The 16826-nt window shown below is 40.9% G+C and overlaps 18 non-coding genes across 18 annotated transcripts; 11 read left to right on the forward strand and 7 right to left on the reverse strand.

Annotated features, from left to right (window-relative positions):
- Positions 1-1073: 1073 nt before the first annotated feature.
- On the reverse strand, positions 1074-1168 carry TRNAI-UAU (transfer RNA isoleucine (anticodon UAU)). The gene is made up of 2 exons: positions 1131-1168; positions 1074-1109 (listed from the first exon to the last, which is right to left on the reverse strand). It is a non-coding gene; the product is annotated as a tRNA-Ile (tRNA).
- A 289-nt stretch (positions 1169-1457) lies between these two features.
- On the forward strand, positions 1458-1539 carry TRNAS-GCU (transfer RNA serine (anticodon GCU)). Its single transcript has one exon. It is a non-coding gene; the product is annotated as a tRNA-Ser (tRNA).
- A 589-nt stretch (positions 1540-2128) lies between these two features.
- TRNAT-UGU (transfer RNA threonine (anticodon UGU)) lies at positions 2129-2202 on the forward strand. Its single transcript has one exon. It is a non-coding gene; the product is annotated as a tRNA-Thr (tRNA).
- A 1170-nt stretch (positions 2203-3372) lies between these two features.
- TRNAI-UAU (transfer RNA isoleucine (anticodon UAU)) lies at positions 3373-3467 on the reverse strand. Its single transcript has 2 exons — positions 3430-3467; positions 3373-3408 (listed from the first exon to the last, which is right to left on the reverse strand). It is a non-coding gene; the product is annotated as a tRNA-Ile (tRNA).
- A 289-nt stretch (positions 3468-3756) lies between these two features.
- TRNAS-GCU (transfer RNA serine (anticodon GCU)) lies at positions 3757-3838 on the forward strand. The gene has a single exon. It is a non-coding gene; the product is annotated as a tRNA-Ser (tRNA).
- A 1831-nt stretch (positions 3839-5669) lies between these two features.
- TRNAI-UAU (transfer RNA isoleucine (anticodon UAU)) lies at positions 5670-5764 on the reverse strand. The gene is made up of 2 exons: positions 5727-5764; positions 5670-5705 (listed from the first exon to the last, which is right to left on the reverse strand). It is a non-coding gene; the product is annotated as a tRNA-Ile (tRNA).
- Positions 5765-6053: 289 nt separating this feature from the next.
- On the forward strand, positions 6054-6135 carry TRNAS-GCU (transfer RNA serine (anticodon GCU)). Its single transcript has one exon. It is a non-coding gene; the product is annotated as a tRNA-Ser (tRNA).
- Positions 6136-7966: 1831 nt separating this feature from the next.
- TRNAI-UAU (transfer RNA isoleucine (anticodon UAU)) lies at positions 7967-8061 on the reverse strand. Its single transcript has 2 exons — positions 8024-8061; positions 7967-8002 (listed from the first exon to the last, which is right to left on the reverse strand). It is a non-coding gene; the product is annotated as a tRNA-Ile (tRNA).
- A 289-nt stretch (positions 8062-8350) lies between these two features.
- Positions 8351-8432, forward strand: TRNAS-GCU (transfer RNA serine (anticodon GCU)). Its single transcript has one exon. It is a non-coding gene; the product is annotated as a tRNA-Ser (tRNA).
- Positions 8433-9021: 589 nt separating this feature from the next.
- TRNAT-UGU (transfer RNA threonine (anticodon UGU)) lies at positions 9022-9093 on the forward strand. Its single transcript has one exon. It is a non-coding gene; the product is annotated as a tRNA-Thr (tRNA).
- A 1170-nt stretch (positions 9094-10263) lies between these two features.
- TRNAI-UAU (transfer RNA isoleucine (anticodon UAU)) lies at positions 10264-10358 on the reverse strand. The gene is made up of 2 exons: positions 10321-10358; positions 10264-10299 (listed from the first exon to the last, which is right to left on the reverse strand). It is a non-coding gene; the product is annotated as a tRNA-Ile (tRNA).
- Positions 10359-10647: 289 nt separating this feature from the next.
- On the forward strand, positions 10648-10729 carry TRNAS-GCU (transfer RNA serine (anticodon GCU)). The gene has a single exon. It is a non-coding gene; the product is annotated as a tRNA-Ser (tRNA).
- Positions 10730-11318: 589 nt separating this feature from the next.
- On the forward strand, positions 11319-11392 carry TRNAT-UGU (transfer RNA threonine (anticodon UGU)). Its single transcript has one exon. It is a non-coding gene; the product is annotated as a tRNA-Thr (tRNA).
- Positions 11393-12562: 1170 nt separating this feature from the next.
- TRNAI-UAU (transfer RNA isoleucine (anticodon UAU)) lies at positions 12563-12657 on the reverse strand. The gene is made up of 2 exons: positions 12620-12657; positions 12563-12598 (listed from the first exon to the last, which is right to left on the reverse strand). It is a non-coding gene; the product is annotated as a tRNA-Ile (tRNA).
- A 289-nt stretch (positions 12658-12946) lies between these two features.
- TRNAS-GCU (transfer RNA serine (anticodon GCU)) lies at positions 12947-13028 on the forward strand. Its single transcript has one exon. It is a non-coding gene; the product is annotated as a tRNA-Ser (tRNA).
- Positions 13029-14859: 1831 nt separating this feature from the next.
- TRNAI-UAU (transfer RNA isoleucine (anticodon UAU)) lies at positions 14860-14954 on the reverse strand. Its single transcript has 2 exons — positions 14917-14954; positions 14860-14895 (listed from the first exon to the last, which is right to left on the reverse strand). It is a non-coding gene; the product is annotated as a tRNA-Ile (tRNA).
- Positions 14955-15243: 289 nt separating this feature from the next.
- On the forward strand, positions 15244-15325 carry TRNAS-GCU (transfer RNA serine (anticodon GCU)). The gene has a single exon. It is a non-coding gene; the product is annotated as a tRNA-Ser (tRNA).
- Positions 15326-15914: 589 nt separating this feature from the next.
- Positions 15915-15986, forward strand: TRNAT-UGU (transfer RNA threonine (anticodon UGU)). Its single transcript has one exon. It is a non-coding gene; the product is annotated as a tRNA-Thr (tRNA).
- Positions 15987-16826: the final 840 nt, after the last annotated feature.

Below are 16826 nucleotides of genomic sequence, written 5' to 3' on the forward strand. Positions count from 1 at the left end.
TTTCATCTTATCAAGAAGACTTCATGAAAACCATTGAACCATAAACTATTGCCTCACCCCTTCCGATCGCCTGACGAACGCCTGACAAACGCCATTCTCACCCCGTCGGGCAAGCCCTGCCGGGCAAAGCCAAATAAGCCATGCATATTTAGAGTTCCTTTGAAAGGCAGAGCGAGGACTAGGACGTCTGTTCCGACTGAGTCTGCATCCACAGAAAGGATGAAATAAGGCTCTAGAAATTTCACCAAGGAGATATGAACTTCATCCCCCTTAAAATACTTTTTCTCCCAGATACCCCGGCTCTTAGTCAAATGAGGTTAATCTTCAAAACCCCACCCCCACTAACCATAAATATTCACCTCTCCTGCTGTCCATTCAATTGATACAAGGTATCTTGTACATGGAGAGAATGTGAGAAAAAGCAGAATTGCTTCATAGATTTGGTGACCTTGGATGGGTGGGCTGGATAAAGAAGTGAACTTGGTTTCCGGAAAGGGAGTATCATGATGGGAATGAGGAAAAGAGAACATGGACCACATTCACAGGTTAGAGAAATAAATGTAATAGGTTGAATGGTTTTGAAAAGCTAGCTTTGAGCAGGAATTGTTTTTTAAAATTGCAAAGAACTAAAAAAGTCAATGTGGGATTGGAGGCACAATCTGAGCAGAAAGCACCATAAGCTGCTATGGTGCAACTCTTATGTTGACTAGAAACTTTAATATGATGATGCTCTTCTTTTGATATTTCTTTGAGTTAAATTTTATTGTATGTAGCTGACACAGCACTGTTTGCAGCTCCTCAGTTTATGGTTATCCCGTGACAACAATGTATTCATCATATTTATTATTCTACAAAAGTATTTTTAAATGCACTGATGTGGTGTTTGCATGCTATGCAAGATGGTACATCATTGAATGTTTATAAGGAGCATCGCATAGGATATGTGATATTTGGCACCTGGAGGAGTCGGACACGCAGATCCTGAAAAGAAGTTAAGACTCTATAGCAAGAGCCGTCTTTATTCTGAGTCTAATCTTTACTTTTAGTGAAATGGTTTATGAAAACCAATCAACTGCTCCAGGTGAGGCTCGAACTCACAACCTCGGCATGGCTCAGTGCAAGTACTGCTGTATAAGTACCGCGCGCTAACCGATTGCGCCACTGGAGATCACTGTTTTCATTTCTCCCCATTTGAGCCATCTAGTGCTAACCAAGTAGATACTGCACTGCTCCATTATTCACTGTGCAAGATCGACTCACATGCTAGCATGTTATCATGACTATTAAAAATACAGTCCAAATGGAATAGATTTGATAATTCTGCTATATCGTGTGCTCTGTCTATTGAACACCCCATACATTTGCCGTTCTGAAACAGTCTAGGATAAACTTATGCTTATTTTTAATTAGCACATAGTTAGAATTTCACCAAAAATGAAATATAAGCTCCTAAGGCAGACGAGGTGGCCGAGTGGTTAAGGCGATGGACTGCTAATCCATTGTGCTCTGCACGCGTGGGTTCGAATCCCACCTTCGTCGGAAAGCCATCAGACACTCTTTTGAAGGTGAGCATGTCTTGTAGTACAATTACACTCTCTTTCAAGACACTGCCATAATCCACTAGAAGGGCCCAACTGACTATTCCATTATGGCATTTATGTCAAATAAAGGGAAGTATTTTGTGCTTAATTGAAATTAGATCTTTCATGAAGTGTCCAGAGGATTGCCTATTCCTCACTCCTGGCCTTCCAACCAGTTTGGATAGATAGACTGATAAGAAAGCATTTCTTACTCCTAAAGTTTCAGCCGTCTCAAGTGTATGAGTGTTTACATTTGTCTGCCCCACAGAGACAGATCACTTCTAATAAGTGAGTTCTCTATCTGTCACTGATTGCGGACATACTCACTAGAGCTTTCAGTATGGTCATAAATGTGAATACTCTTATGTTCTCAAATCAAAATGGAGTTTTTCCTACTTTCAAGAAAAGTGTCTTAAGCATGCTCTTCGATTTGTGCACGCATGTAGACATTCAAATGCAACTGCATTTCCATACAGAGTCTCAAAATCATAGATATCTTCATACCGCAGTAAGAATACATGTTGCGATTTACAAACTGCAGGCAGACCGGCCTTGTAGCTCAGTGGCAGAGCACTGGTCTTGTAAACCAGGGGTCATGAGAGTTCAAGCCTCATCAGGGCCTTTTTATATGTGTGTTTCTGTATGTTGTTTTCAAGTCATTCTTTCTAGGAGTCACACCTTGTCTTAAGTTTGCTTATTGACAAGCTTCCCTTTCCATCTTTCATCTTATCAAGAAGACTTCATGAAAACCATTGAACCATAAACTATTGCCTCACCCCTTCCGATCGCCTGACGAACGCCTGACAAACGCCATTCTCACCCCGCCGGGCAAGCCCTGCCGGGCAAAGCCAAATAAGCCATGCATATTTAAAGTTCCTTTGAAAGGCAGAGCGAGGACTAGGACGTCTGTTCCGACTGAGTCTGCATCCACAGAAAGGATGAAATAAGGCTCTAGAAATTTCAACAAGGAGATATGAACTTCATCCCCCTTAAAATACTTTTTCTCCCAGATACCCCGGCTCTTAGTCAAATGAGGTTAATCTTCAAAACCCCACCCCCACTAACCATAAATATTCACCTCTCCTGCTGTCCATTCAATTGATACAAGGTATCTTGTACATGGAGAGAATGTGAGAAAAAGCAGAATTGCTTCATAGATTTGGTGACCTTGGATGGGTGGGCTGGATAAAGAAGTGAACTTGGTTTCCGGAAAGGGAGTATCATGATGGGAATGAGGAAAAGAGAACATGGACCACATTCACAGGTTAGAGAAATAAATGTAATAGGTTGAATGGTTTTGAAAAGCTAGCTTTGAGCAGGAATTGTTTTTTAAAATTGCAAAGAACTAAAAAAGTCAATGTGGGATTGGAGGCACAATCTGAGCAGAAAGCACCATAAGCTGCTATGGTGCAACTCTTATGTTGACTAGAAACTTTAATATGATGATGCTCTTCTTTTGATATTTCTTTGAGTTACATTTTATTGTATGTAGCTGACACAGCACTGTTTGCAGCTCCTCAGTTTATGGTTATCCCGTGACAACAATGTATTCATCATATTTATTATTCTACAAAAGTATTTTTAAATGCACTGATGTGGTGTTTGCATGCTATGCAAGATGGTACATCATTGAATGTTTATAAGGAGCATCGCATAGGATATGTGATATTTGGCACCTGGAGGAGTCGGACACGCAGATCCTGAAAAGAAGTTAAGACTCTATAGCAAGAGCCGTCTTTATTCTGAGTCTAATCTTTACTTTTAGTGAAATGGTTTATGAAAACCAATCAACTGCTCCAGGTGAGGCTCGAACTCACAACCTCGGCATGGCTCAGTGCAAGTACTGCTGTATAAGTACCGCGCGCTAACCGATTGCGCCACTGGAGCTCACTGTTTTCATTTCTCCCCATTTGAGCCATCTAGTGCTAACCAAGTAGATACTGCACTGCTCCATTATTCACTGTGCAAGATCGACTCACATGCTAGCATGTTATCATGACTATTAAAAATACAGTCCAAATGGAATAGATTTGATAATTCTGCTATATCGTGTGCTCTGTCTATTGAACACCCCATACATTTGCCGTTCTGACACAGTCTAGGATAAACTTATGCTTATTTTTAATTAGCACATAGTTAGAATTTAACCAAAAATGAAATATAGGCTCCTAAGGCAGACGAGGTGGCCGAGTGGTTAAGGCGATGGACTGCTAATCCATTGTGCTCTGCACGCGTGGGTTCGAATCCCACCTTCGTCGGAAAGCCATCAGACACTCTTTTGAAGGTGAGCATGTCTTGTAGTACAATTACACTCTCTTTCAAGACACTGCCATAATCCACTAGAAGGGCCCAACTGACTATTCCATTATGGCATTTATGTCAAATAAAGGGAAGTATTTTGTGCTTAATTGAAATTAGATCTTTCATGAAGTGTCCAGAGGATTGCCTATTCCTCACTCCTGGCCTTCCAACCAGTTTGGATAGATAGACTGATAAGAAAGCATTTCTTACTCCTAAAGTTTCAGCCGTCTCAAGTGTATGAGTGTTTACATTTGTCTGCCCCACAGAGACAGATCACTTCTAATAAGTGAGTTCTCTATCTGTCACTGATTGCGGACATACTCACTAGAGCTTTCAGTATGGTCATAAATGTGAATACTCTTATGTTCTCAAATCAAAATGGAGTTTTTCCTACTTTCAAGAAAAGTGTCTTAAGCATGCTCTTCGATTTGTGCACGCATGTAGACATTCAAATGCAACTGCATTTCCATACAGAGTCTCAAAATCATAGATATCTTCATACCGCAGTAAGAATACATGTTGCGATTTACAAACTGCAGGCAGACTGGCCTTGTAGCACAGTGGCAGAGCACTGGTCTTGTAAACCAGGGGTCATGAATTCAAGCCTCATCAGGGCCTTTTTATATGTGTGTTTCTGTATGTTGTTTTCAAGTCATTCTTTCTAGGAGTCACACCTTGTCTTAAGTTTGCTTATTGACAAGCTTCCCTTTCCATCTTTCATCTTATCAAGAAGACTTCATGAAAACCATTGAACCATAAACTATTGCCTCACCCCTTCCGATCGCCTGACGAACGCCTGACAAACGCCATTCTCACCCCGCCGGGCAAGCCCTGCCGGGCAAAGCCAAATAAGCCATGCATATTTAGAGTTCCTTTGAAAGGCAGAGCGAGGACTAGGACGTCTGTTCCGACTGAGTCTGCATCCACAGAAAGGATGAAATAAGGCTCTAGAAATTTCACCAAGGAGATATGAACTTCATCCCCCTTAAAATACTTTTTCTCCCAGATACCCCGGCTCTTAGTCAAATGAGGTTAATCTTCAAAACCCCACCCCCACTAACCATAAATATTCACCTCTCCTGCTGTCCATTCAATTGATACAAGGTATCTTGTACATGGAGAGAATGTGAGAAAAAGCAGAATTGCTTCATAGATTTGGTGACTTTGGATGGGTGGGCTGGATAAAGAAGTGAACTTGGTTTCCGGAAAGGGAGTATCATGATGGGAATGAGGAAAAGAGAACATGGACCACATTCACAGGTTAGAGAAATAAATGTAATAGGTTGAATGGTTTTGAAAAGCTAGCTTTGAGCAGGAATTGTTTTTTAAAATTGCAAAGAACTAAAAAAGTCAATGTGGGATTGAAGGCACAATCTGAGCAGAAAGCACCATAAGCTGCTATGGTGCAACTCTTATGTTGACTAGAAACTTTAATATGATGATGCTCTTCTTTTGATATTTCTTTGAGTTACATTTTATTGTATGTAGCTGACACAGCACTGTTTGCAGCTCCTCAGTTTATGGTTATCCCGTGACAACAATGTATTCATCATATTTATTATTCTACAAAAGTATTTTTAAATGCACTGATGTGGTGTTTGCATGCTATGCAAGATGGTACATCATTGAATGTTTATAAGGAGCATCGCATAGGATATGTGATATTTGGCACCTGGAGGAGTCGGACACGCAGATCCTGAAAAGAAGTTAAGACTCTATAGCAAGAGCCGTCTTTATTCTGAGTCTAATCTTTACTTTTAGTGAAATGGTTTATGAAAACCAATCAACTGCTCCAGGTGAGGCTCGAACTCACAACCTCGGCATGGCTCAGTGCAAGTACTGCTGTATAAGTACCGCGCGCTAACCGATTGCGCCACTGGAGCTCACTGTTTTCATTTCTCCCCATTTGAGCCATCTAGTGCTAACCAAGTAGATACTGCACTGCTCCATTATTCACTGTGCAAGATCGACTCACATGCTAGCATGTTATCATGACTATTAAAAATACAGTCCAAATGGAATAGATTTGATAATTCTGCTATATCGTGTGCTCTGTCTATTGAACACCCCATACATTTGCCGTTCTGACACAGTCTAGGATAAACTTATGCTTATTTTTAATTAGCACATAGTTAGAATTTCACCAAAAATGAAATATAGGCTCCTAAGGCAGACGAGGTGGCCGAGTGGTTAAGGCGATGGACTGCTAATCCATTGTGCTCTGCACGCGTGGGTTCGAATCCCACCTTCGTCGGAAAGCCATCAGACACTCTTTTGAAGGTGAGCATGTCTTGTAGTACAATTACACTCTCTTTCAAGACACTGCCATAATCCACTAGAAGGGCCCAACTGACTATTCCAGTATGGCATTTATGTCAAATAAAGGGAAGTATTTTGTGCTTAATTGAAATTAGATCTTTCATGAAGTGTCCAGAGGATTGCCTATTCCTCACTCCTGGCCTTCCAACCAGTTTGGATAGATAGACTGATAAAAAAGCATTTCTTACTCCTAAAGTTTCAGCCGTCTCAAGTGTATGAGTGTTTACATTTGTCTGCCCCACAGAGACAGATCACTTCTAATAAGTGAGTTCTCTATCTGTCACTGATTGCGGACATACTCACTAGAGCTTTCAGTATGGTCATAAATGTGAATACTCTTATGTTCTCAAATCAAAATGGAGTTTTTCCTACTTTCAAGAAAAGTGTCTTAAGCATGCTCTTCGATTTGTGCACGCATGTAGACATTCAAATGCAACTGCATTTCCATACAGAGTCTCAAAATCATAGATATCTTCATACCGCAGTAAGAATACATGTTGCGATTTACAAACTGCAGGCAGACTGGCCTTGTAGCACAGTGGCAGAGCACTGGTCTTGTAAACCAGGGGTCATGAATTCAAGCCTCATCAGGGCCTTTTTATATGTGTGTTTCTGTATGTTGTTTTCAAGTCATTCTTTCTAGGAGTCACACCTTGTCTTAAGTTTGCTTATTGACAAGCTTCCCTTTCCATCTTTCATCTTATCAAGAAGACTTCATGAAAACCATTGAACCATAAACTATTGCCTCACCCCTTCCGATCGCCTGACGAACGCCTGACAAACGCCATTCTCACCCCGCCGGGCAAGCCCTGCCGGGCAAAGCCAAATAAGCCATGCATATTTAGAGTTCCTTTGAAAGGCAGAGCGAGGACTAGGACGTCTGTTCCGACTGAGTCTGCATCCACAGAAAGGATGAAATAAGGCTCTAGAAATTTCACCAAGGAGATATGAACTTCATCCCCCTTAAAATACTTTTTCTCCCAGATACCCCGGCTCTTAGTCAAATGAGGTTAATCTTCAAAACCCCACCCCCACTAACCATAAATATTCACCTCTCCTTCTGTCCATTCAATTGATACAAGGTATCTTGTACATGGAGAGAATGTGAGAAAAAGCAGAATTGCTTCATAGATTTGGTGACTTTGGATGGGTGGGCTGGATAAAGAAGTGAACTTGGTTTCCGGAAAGGGAGTATCATGATGGGAATGAGGAAAAGAGAACATGGACCACATTCACAGGTTAGAGAAATAAATGTAATAGGTTGAATGGTTTTGAAAAGCTAGCTTTGAGCAGGAATTGTTTTTTAAAATTGCAAAGAACTAAAAAAGTCAATGTGGGATTGAAGGCACAATCTGAGCAGAAAGCACCATAAGCTGCTATGGTGCAACTCTTATGTTGACTAGAAACTTTAATATGATGATGCTCTTCTTTTGATATTTCTTTGAGTTACATTTTATTGTATGTAGCTGACACAGCACTGTTTGCAGCTCCTCAGTTTATGGTTATCCCGTGACAACAATGTATTCATCATATTTATTATTCTACAAAAGTATTTTTAAATGCACTGATGTGGTGTTTGCATGCTATGCAAGATGGTACATCATTGAATGTTTATAAGGAGCATCGCATAGGATATGTGATATTTGGCACCTGGAGGAGTCGGACACGCAGATCCTGAAAAGAAGTTAAGACTCTATAGCAAGAGCCGTCTTTATTCTGAGTCTAATCTTTACTTTTAGTGAAATGGTTTATGAAAACCAATCAACTGCTCCAGGTGAGGCTCGAACTCACAACCTCGGCATGGCTCAGTGCAAGTACTGCTGTATAAGTACCGCGCGCTAACCGATTGCGCCACTGGAGCTCACTGTTTTCATTTCTCCCCATTTGAGCCATCTAGTGCTAACCAAGTAGATACTGCACTGCTCCATTATTCACTGTGCAAGATCGACTCACATGCTAGCATGTTATCATGACTATTAAAAATACAGTCCAAATGGAATAGATTTGATAATTCTGCTATATCGTGTGCTCTGTCTATTGAACACCCCATACATTTGCCGTTCTGACACAGTCTAGGATAAACTTATGCTTATTTTTAATTAGCACATAGTTAGAATTTCACCAAAAATGAAATATAGGCTCCTAAGGCAGACGAGGTGGCCGAGTGGTTAAGGCGATGGACTGCTAATCCATTGTGCTCTGCACGCGTGGGTTCGAATCCCACCTTCGTCGGAAAGCCATCAGACACTCTTTTGAAGGTGAGCATGTCTTGTAGTACAATTACACTCTCTTTCAAGACACTGCCATAATCCACTAGAAGGGCCCAACTGACTATTCCATTATGGCATTTATGTCAAATAAAGGGAAGTATTTTGTGCTTAATTGAAATTAGATCTTTCATGAAGTGTCCAGAGGATTGCCTATTCCTCACTCCTGGCCTTCCAACCAGTTTGGATAGATAGACTGATAAAAAAGCATTTCTTACTCCTAAAGTTTCAGCCGTCTCAAGTGTATGAGTGTTTACATTTGTCTGCCCCACAGAGACAGATCACTTCTAATAAGTGAGTTCTCTATCTGTCACTGATTGCGGACATACTCACTAGAGCTTTCAGTATGGTCATAAATGTGAATACTCTTATGTTCTCAAATCAAAATGGAGTTTTTCCTACTTTCAAGAAAAGTGTCTTAAGCATGCTCTTCGATTTGTGCACGCATGTAGACATTCAAATGCAACTGCATTTCCATACAGAGTCTCAAAATCATAGATATCTTCATACCGCAGTAAGAATACATGTTGCGATTTACAAACTGCAGGCATACCGGCCTTGTAGCTCAGTGGCAGAGCACTGGTCTTGTAAACCAGGGGTCATGAGTTCAAGCCTCATCAGGGCCTTTTTATATGTGTGTTTCTGTATGTTGTTTTTAAGTCATTCTTTCTAGGAGTCACACCTTGTCTTAAGTTTGCTTATTGACAAGCTTCCCTTTCCATCTTTCATCTTATCAAGAAGACTTCATGAAAACCATTAAACCATAAACTATTGCCTCACCCCTTCCGATCGCCTGACGAACGCCTGACAAACGCCATTCTCACCCCGTCGGGCAAGCCCTGCCGGGCAAAGCCAAATAAGCCATGCATATTTAGAGTTCCTTTGAAAGGCAGAGCGAGGACTAGGACGTCTGTTCCGACTGAGTCTGCATCCACAGAAAGGATGAAATAAGGCTCTAGAAATTTCACCAAGGAGATATGAACTTCATCCCCCTTAAAATACTTTTTCTCCCAGATACCCCGGCTCTTAGTCAAATGAGGTTAATCTTCAAAACCCCACCCCCACTAACCATAAATATTCACCTCTCCTGCTGTCCATTCAATTGATACAAGGTATCTTGTACATGGAGAGAATGTGAGAAAAAGCAGAATTGCTTCATAGATTTGGTGACCTTGGATGGGTGGGCTGGATAAAGAAGTGAACTTGGTTTCCGGAAAGGGAGTATCATGATGGGAATGAGGAAAAGAGAACATGGACCACATTCACAGGTTAGAGAAATAAATGTAATAGGTTGAATGGTTTTGAAAAGCTAGCTTTGAGCAGGAATTGTTTTTTAAAATTGCAAAGAACTAAAAAAGTCAATGTGGGATTGGAGGCACAATCTGAGCAGAAAGCACCATAAGCTGCTATGGTGCAACTCTTATGTTGACTAGAAACTTTAATATGATGATGCTCTTCTTTTGATATTTCTTTGAGTTAAATTTTATTGTATGTAGCTGACACAGCACTGTTTGCAGCTCCTCAGTTTATGGTTATCCCGTGACAACAATGTATTCATCATATTTATTATTCTACAAAAGTATTTTTAAATGCACTGATGTGGTGTTTGCATGCTATGCAAGATGGTACATCATTGAATGTTTATAAGGAGCATCGCATAGGATATGTGATATTTGGCACCTGGAGGAGTCGGACACGCAGATCCTGAAAAGAAGTTAAGACTCTATAGCAAGAGCCGTCTTTATTCTGAGTCTAATCTTTACTTTTAGTGAAATGGTTTATGAAAACCAATCAACTGCTCCAGGTGAGGCTCGAACTCACAACCTCGGCATGGCTCAGTGCAAGTACTGCTGTATAAGTACCGCGCGCTAACCGATTGCGCCACTGGAGATCACTGTTTTCATTTCTCCCCATTTGAGCCATCTAGTGCTAACCAAGTAGATACTGCACTGCTCCATTATTCACTGTGCAAGATCGACTCACATGCTAGCATGTTATCATGACTATTAAAAATACAGTCCAAATGGAATAGATTTGATAATTCTGCTATATCGTGTGCTCTGTCTATTGAACACCCCATACATTTGCCGTTCTGAAACAGTCTAGGATAAACTTATGCTTATTTTTAATTAGCACATAGTTAGAATTTCACCAAAAATGAAATATAGGCTCCTAAGGCAGACGAGGTGGCCGAGTGGTTAAGGCGATGGACTGCTAATCCATTGTGCTCTGCACGCGTGGGTTCGAATCCCACCTTCGTCGGAAAGCCATCAGACACTCTTTTGAAGGTGAGCATGTCTTGTAGTACAATTACACTCTCTTTCAAGACACTGCCATAATCCACTAGAAGGGCCCAACTGACTATTCCATTATGGCATTTATGTCAAATAAAGGGAATTATTTTGTGCTTAATTGAAATTAGATCTTTCATGAAGTGTCCAGAGGATCGCCTATTCCTCACTCCTGGCCTTCCAACCAGTTTGGATAGATAGACTGATAAGAAAGCATTTCTTACTCCTAAAGTTTCAGCCGTCTCAAGTGTATGAGTGTTTACATTTGTCTGCCCCACAGAGACAGATCACTTCTAATAAGTGAGTTCTCTATCTGTCACTGATTGCGGACATACTCACTAGAGCTTTCAGTATGGTCATAAATGTGAATACTCTTATGTTCTCAAATCAAAATGGAGTTTTTCCTACTTTCAAGAAAAGTGTCTTAAGCATGCTCTTCGATTTGTGCACGCATGTAGACATTCAAATGCAACTGCATTTCCATACAGAGTCTCAAAATCATAGATATCTTCATACCGCAGTAAGAATACATGTTGCGATTTACAAACTGCAGGCAGACCGGCCTTGTAGCTCAGTGGCAGAGCACTGGTCTTGTAAACCAGGGGTCATGAGAGTTCAAGCCTCATCAGGGCCTTTTTATATGTGTGTTTCTGTATGTTGTTTTCAAGTCATTCTTTCTAGGAGTCACACCTTGTCTTAAGTTTGCTTATTGACAAGCTTCCCTTTCCATCTTTCATCTTATCAAGAAGACTTCATGAAAACCATTGAACCATAAACTATTGCCTCACCCCTTCCGATCGCCTGACGAACGCCTGACAAACGCCATTCTCACCCCGCCGGGCAAGCCCTGCCGGGCAAAGCCAAATAAGCCATGCATATTTAAAGTTCCTTTGAAAGGCAGAGCGAGGACTAGGACGTCTGTTCCGACTGAGTCTGCATCCACAGAAAGGATGAAATAAGGCTCTAGAAATTTCAACAAGGAGATATGAACTTCATCCCCCTTAAAATACTTTTTCTCCCAGATACCCCGGCTCTTAGTCAAATGAGGTTAATCTTCAAAACCCCACCCCCACTAACCATAAATATTCACCTCTCCTGCTGTCCATTCAATTGATACAAGGTATCTTGTACATGGAGAGAATGTGAGAAAAAGCAGAATTGCTTCATAGATTTGGTGACCTTGGATGGGTGGGCTGGATAAAGAAGTGAACTTGGTTTCCGGAAAGGGAGTATCATGATGGGAATGAGGAAAAGAGAACATGGACCACATTCACAGGTTAGAGAAATAAATGTAATAGGTTGAATGGTTTTGAAAAGCTAGCTTTGAGCAGGAATTGTTTTTTAAAATTGCAAAGAACTAAAAAAGTCAATGTGGGATTGGAGGCACAATCTGAGCAGAAAGCACCATAAGCTGCTATGGTGCAACTCTTATGTTGACTAGAAACTTTAATATGATGATGCTCTTCTTTTGATATTTCTTTGAGTTACATTTTATTGTATGTAGCTGACACAGCACTGTTTGCAGCTCCTCAGTTTATGGTTATCCCGTGACAACAATGTATTCATCATATTTATTATTCTACAAAAGTATTTTTAAATGCACTGATGTGGTGTTTGCATGCTATGCAAGATGGTACATCATTGAATGTTTATAAGGAGCATCGCATAGGATATGTGATATTTGGCACCTGGAGGAGTCGGACACGCAGATCCTGAAAAGAAGTTAAGACTCTATAGCAAGAGCCGTCTTTATTCTGAGTCTAATCTTTACTTTTAGTGAAATGGTTTATGAAAACCAATCAACTGCTCCAGGTGAGGCTCGAACTCACAACCTCGGCATGGCTCAGTGCAAGTACTGCTGTATAAGTACCGCGCGCTAACCGATTGCGCCACTGGAGCTCACTGTTTTCATTTCTCCCCATTTGAGCCATCTAGTGCTAACCAAGTAGATACTGCACTGCTCCATTATTCACTGTGCAAGATCGACTCACATGCTAGCATGTTATCATGACTATTAAAAATACAGTCCAAATGGAATAGATTTGATAATTCTGCTATATCGTGTGCTCTGTCTATTGAACACCCCATACATTTGCCGTTCTGACACAGTCTAGGATAAACTTATGCTTATTTTTAATTAGCACATAGTTAGAATTTAACCAAAAATGAAATATAGGCTCCTAAGGCAGACGAGGTGGCCGAGTGGTTAAGGCGATGGACTGCTAATCCATTGTGCTCTGCACGCGTGGGTTCGAATCCCACCTTCGTCGGAAAGCCATCAGACACTCTTTTGAAGGTGAGCATGTCTTGTAGTACAATTACACTCTCTTTCAAGACACTGCCATAATCCACTAGAAGGGCCCAACTGACTATTCCATTATGGCATTTATGTCAAATAAAGGGAAGTATTTTGTGCTTAATTGAAATTAGATCTTTCATGAAGTGTCCAGAGGATTGCCTATTCCTCACTCCTGGCCTTCCAACCAGTTTGGATAGATAGACTGATAAGAAAGCATTTCTTACTCCTAAAGTTTCAGCCGTCTCAAGTGTATGAGTGTTTACATTTGTCTGCCCCACAGAGACAGATCACTTCTAATAAGTGAGTTCTCTATCTGTCACTGATTGCGGACATACTCACTAGAGCTTTCAGTATGGTCATAAATGTGAATACTCTTATGTTCTCAAATCAAAATGGAGTTTTTCCTACTTTCAAGAAAAGTGTCTTAAGCATGCTCTTCGATTTGTGCACGCATGTAGACATTCAAATGCAACTGCATTTCCATACAGAGTCTCAAAATCATAGATATCTTCATACCGCAGTAAGAATACATGTTGCGATTTACAAACTGCAGGCAGACTGGCCTTGTAGCACAGTGGCAGAGCACTGGTCTTGTAAACCAGGGGTCATGAATTCAAGCCTCATCAGGGCCTTTTTATATGTGTGTTTCTGTATGTTGTTTTCAAGTCATTCTTTCTAGGAGTCACACCTTGTCTTAAGTTTGCTTATTGACAAGCTTCCCTTTCCATCTTTCATCTTATCAAGAAGACTTCATGAAAACCATTGAACCATAAACTATTGCCTCACCCCTTCCGATCGCCTGACGAACGCCTGACAAACGCCATTCTCACCCCGCCGGGCAAGCCCTGCCGGGCAAAGCCAAATAAGCCATGCATATTTAGAGTTCCTTTGAAAGGCAGAGCGAGGACTAGGACGTCTGTTCCGACTGAGTCTGCATCCACAGAAAGGATGAAATAAGGCTCTAGAAATTTCACCAAGGAGATATGAACTTCATCCCCCTTAAAATACTTTTTCTCCCAGATACCCCGGCTCTTAGTCAAATGAGGTTAATCTTCAAAACCCCACCCCCACTAACCATAAATATTCACCTCTCCTGCTGTCCATTCAATTGATACAAGGTATCTTGTACATGGAGAGAATGTGAGAAAAAGCAGAATTGCTTCATAGATTTGGTGACTTTGGATGGGTGGGCTGGATAAAGAAGTGAACTTGGTTTCCGGAAAGGGAGTATCATGATGGGAATGAGGAAAAGAGAACATGGACCACATTCACAGGTTAGAGAAATAAATGTAATAGGTTGAATGGTTTTGAAAAGCTAGCTTTGAGCAGGAATTGTTTTTTAAAATTGCAAAGAACTAAAAAAGTCAATGTGGGATTGAAGGCACAATCTGAGCAGAAAGCACCATAAGCTGCTATGGTGCAACTCTTATGTTGACTAGAAACTTTAATATGATGATGCTCTTCTTTTGATATTTCTTTGAGTTACATTTTATTGTATGTAGCTGACACAGCACTGTTTGCAGCTCCTCAGTTTATGGTTATCCCGTGACAACAATGTTTTCATCATATTTATTATTCTACAAAAGTATTTTTAAATGCACTGATGTGGTGTTTGCATGCTATGCAAGATGGTACATCATTGAATGTTTATAAGGAGCATCGCATAGGATATGTGATATTTGGCACCTGGAGGAGTCGGACACGCAGATCCTGAAAAGAAGTTAAGACTCTATAGCAAGAGCCGTCTTTATTCTGAGTCTAATCTTTACTTTTAGTGAAATGGTTTATGAAAACCAATCAACTGCTCCAGGTGAGGCTCGAACTCACAACCTCGGCATGGCTCAGTGCAAGTACTGCTGTATAAGTACCGCGCGCTAACCGATTGCGCCACTGGAGCTCACTGTTTTCATTTCTCCCCATTTGAGCCATCTAGTGCTAACCAAGTAGATACTGCACTGCTCCATTATTCACTGTGCAAGATCGACTCACATGCTAGCATGTTATCATGACTATTAAAAATACAGTCCAAATGGAATAGATTTGATAATTCTGCTATATCGTGTGCTCTGTCTATTGAACACCCCATACATTTGCCGTTCTGACACAGTCTAGGATAAACTTATGCTTATTTTTAATTAGCACATAGTTAGAATTTCACCAAAAATGAAATATAGGCTCCTAAGGCAGACGAGGTGGCCGAGTGGTTAAGGCGATGGACTGCTAATCCATTGTGCTCTGCACGCGTGGGTTCGAATCCCACCTTCGTCGGAAAGCCATCAGACACTCTTTTGAAGGTGAGCATGTCTTGTAGTACAATTACACTCTCTTTCAAGACACTGCCATAATCCACTAGAAGGGCCCAACTGACTATTCCAGTATGGCATTTATGTCAAATAAAGGGAAGTATTTTGTGCTTAATTGAAATTAGATCTTTCATGAAGTGTCCAGAGGATTGCCTATTCCTCACTCCTGGCCTTCCAACCAGTTTGGATAGATAGACTGATAAAAAAGCATTTCTTACTCCTAAAGTTTCAGCCGTCTCAAGTGTATGAGTGTTTACATTTGTCTGCCCCACAGAGACAGATCACTTCTAATAAGTGAGTTCTCTATCTGTCACTGATTGCGGACATACTCACTAGAGCTTTCAGTATGGTCATAAATGTGAATACTCTTATGTTCTCAAATCAAAATGGAGTTTTTCCTACTTTCAAGAAAAGTGTCTTAAGCATGCTCTTCGATTTGTGCACGCATGTAGACATTCAAATGCAACTGCATTTCCATACAGAGTCTCAAAATCATAGATATCTTCATACCGCAGTAAGAATACATGTTGCGATTTACAAACTGCAGGCATACCGGCCTTGTAGCTCAGTGGCAGAGCACTGGTCTTGTAAACCAGGGGTCATGAGTTCAAGCCTCATCAGGGCCTTTTTATATGTGTGTTTCTGTATGTTGTTTTTAAGTCATTCTTTCTAGGAGTCACACCTTGTCTTAAGTTTGCTTATTGACAAGCTTCCCTTTCCATCTTTCATCTTATCAAGAAGACTTCATGAAAACCATTGAACCATAAACTATTGCCTCACCCCTTCCGATCGCCTGACGAACGCCTGACAAACGCCATTCTCACCCCGCCGGGCAAGCCCTGCCGGGCAAAGCCAAATAAGCCATGCATATTTAGAGTTCCTTTGAAAGGCAGAGCGAGGACTAGGACGTCTGTTCCGACTGAGTCTGCATCCACAGAAAGGATGAAATAAGGCTCTAGAAATTTCACCAAGGAGATATGAACTTCATCCCCCTTAAAATACTTTTTCTCCCAGATACCCCGGCTCTTAGTCAAATGAGGTTAATCTTCAAAACCCCACCCCCACTAACCATAAATATTCACCTCTCCTGCTGTCCATTCAATTGATACAAGGTATCTTGTACATGGAGAGAATGTGAGAAAAAGCAGAATTGCTTCATAGATTTGGTGACCTTGGATGGGTGGGCTGGATAAAGAAGTGAACTTGGTTTCCGGAAAGGGAGTATCATGATGGGAATGAGGAAAAGAGAACATGGACCACATTCACAGGTTAGAGAAATAAATGTAATAGGTTGAATGGTTTTGAAAAGCTAGCTTTGAGCAGGAATTGTTTTTTAAAATTGCAAAGAACTAAAAAAGTCAATGTGGGATTGGAGGCACAATCTGAGCAGAAAGCACCATAAGCTGCTATGGTGCAACTCTTATGTTGACTAGAAACTTTAATATGATGATGCTCTTCTTTTGATA

The sequence above is a fragment of the Lissotriton vulgaris genome, chromosome 5, assembly GCF_964263255.1.
Source record: "Lissotriton vulgaris chromosome 5, aLisVul1.2, whole genome shotgun sequence".
NCBI lineage: Eukaryota > Metazoa > Chordata > Amphibia > Caudata > Salamandridae > Lissotriton > Lissotriton vulgaris.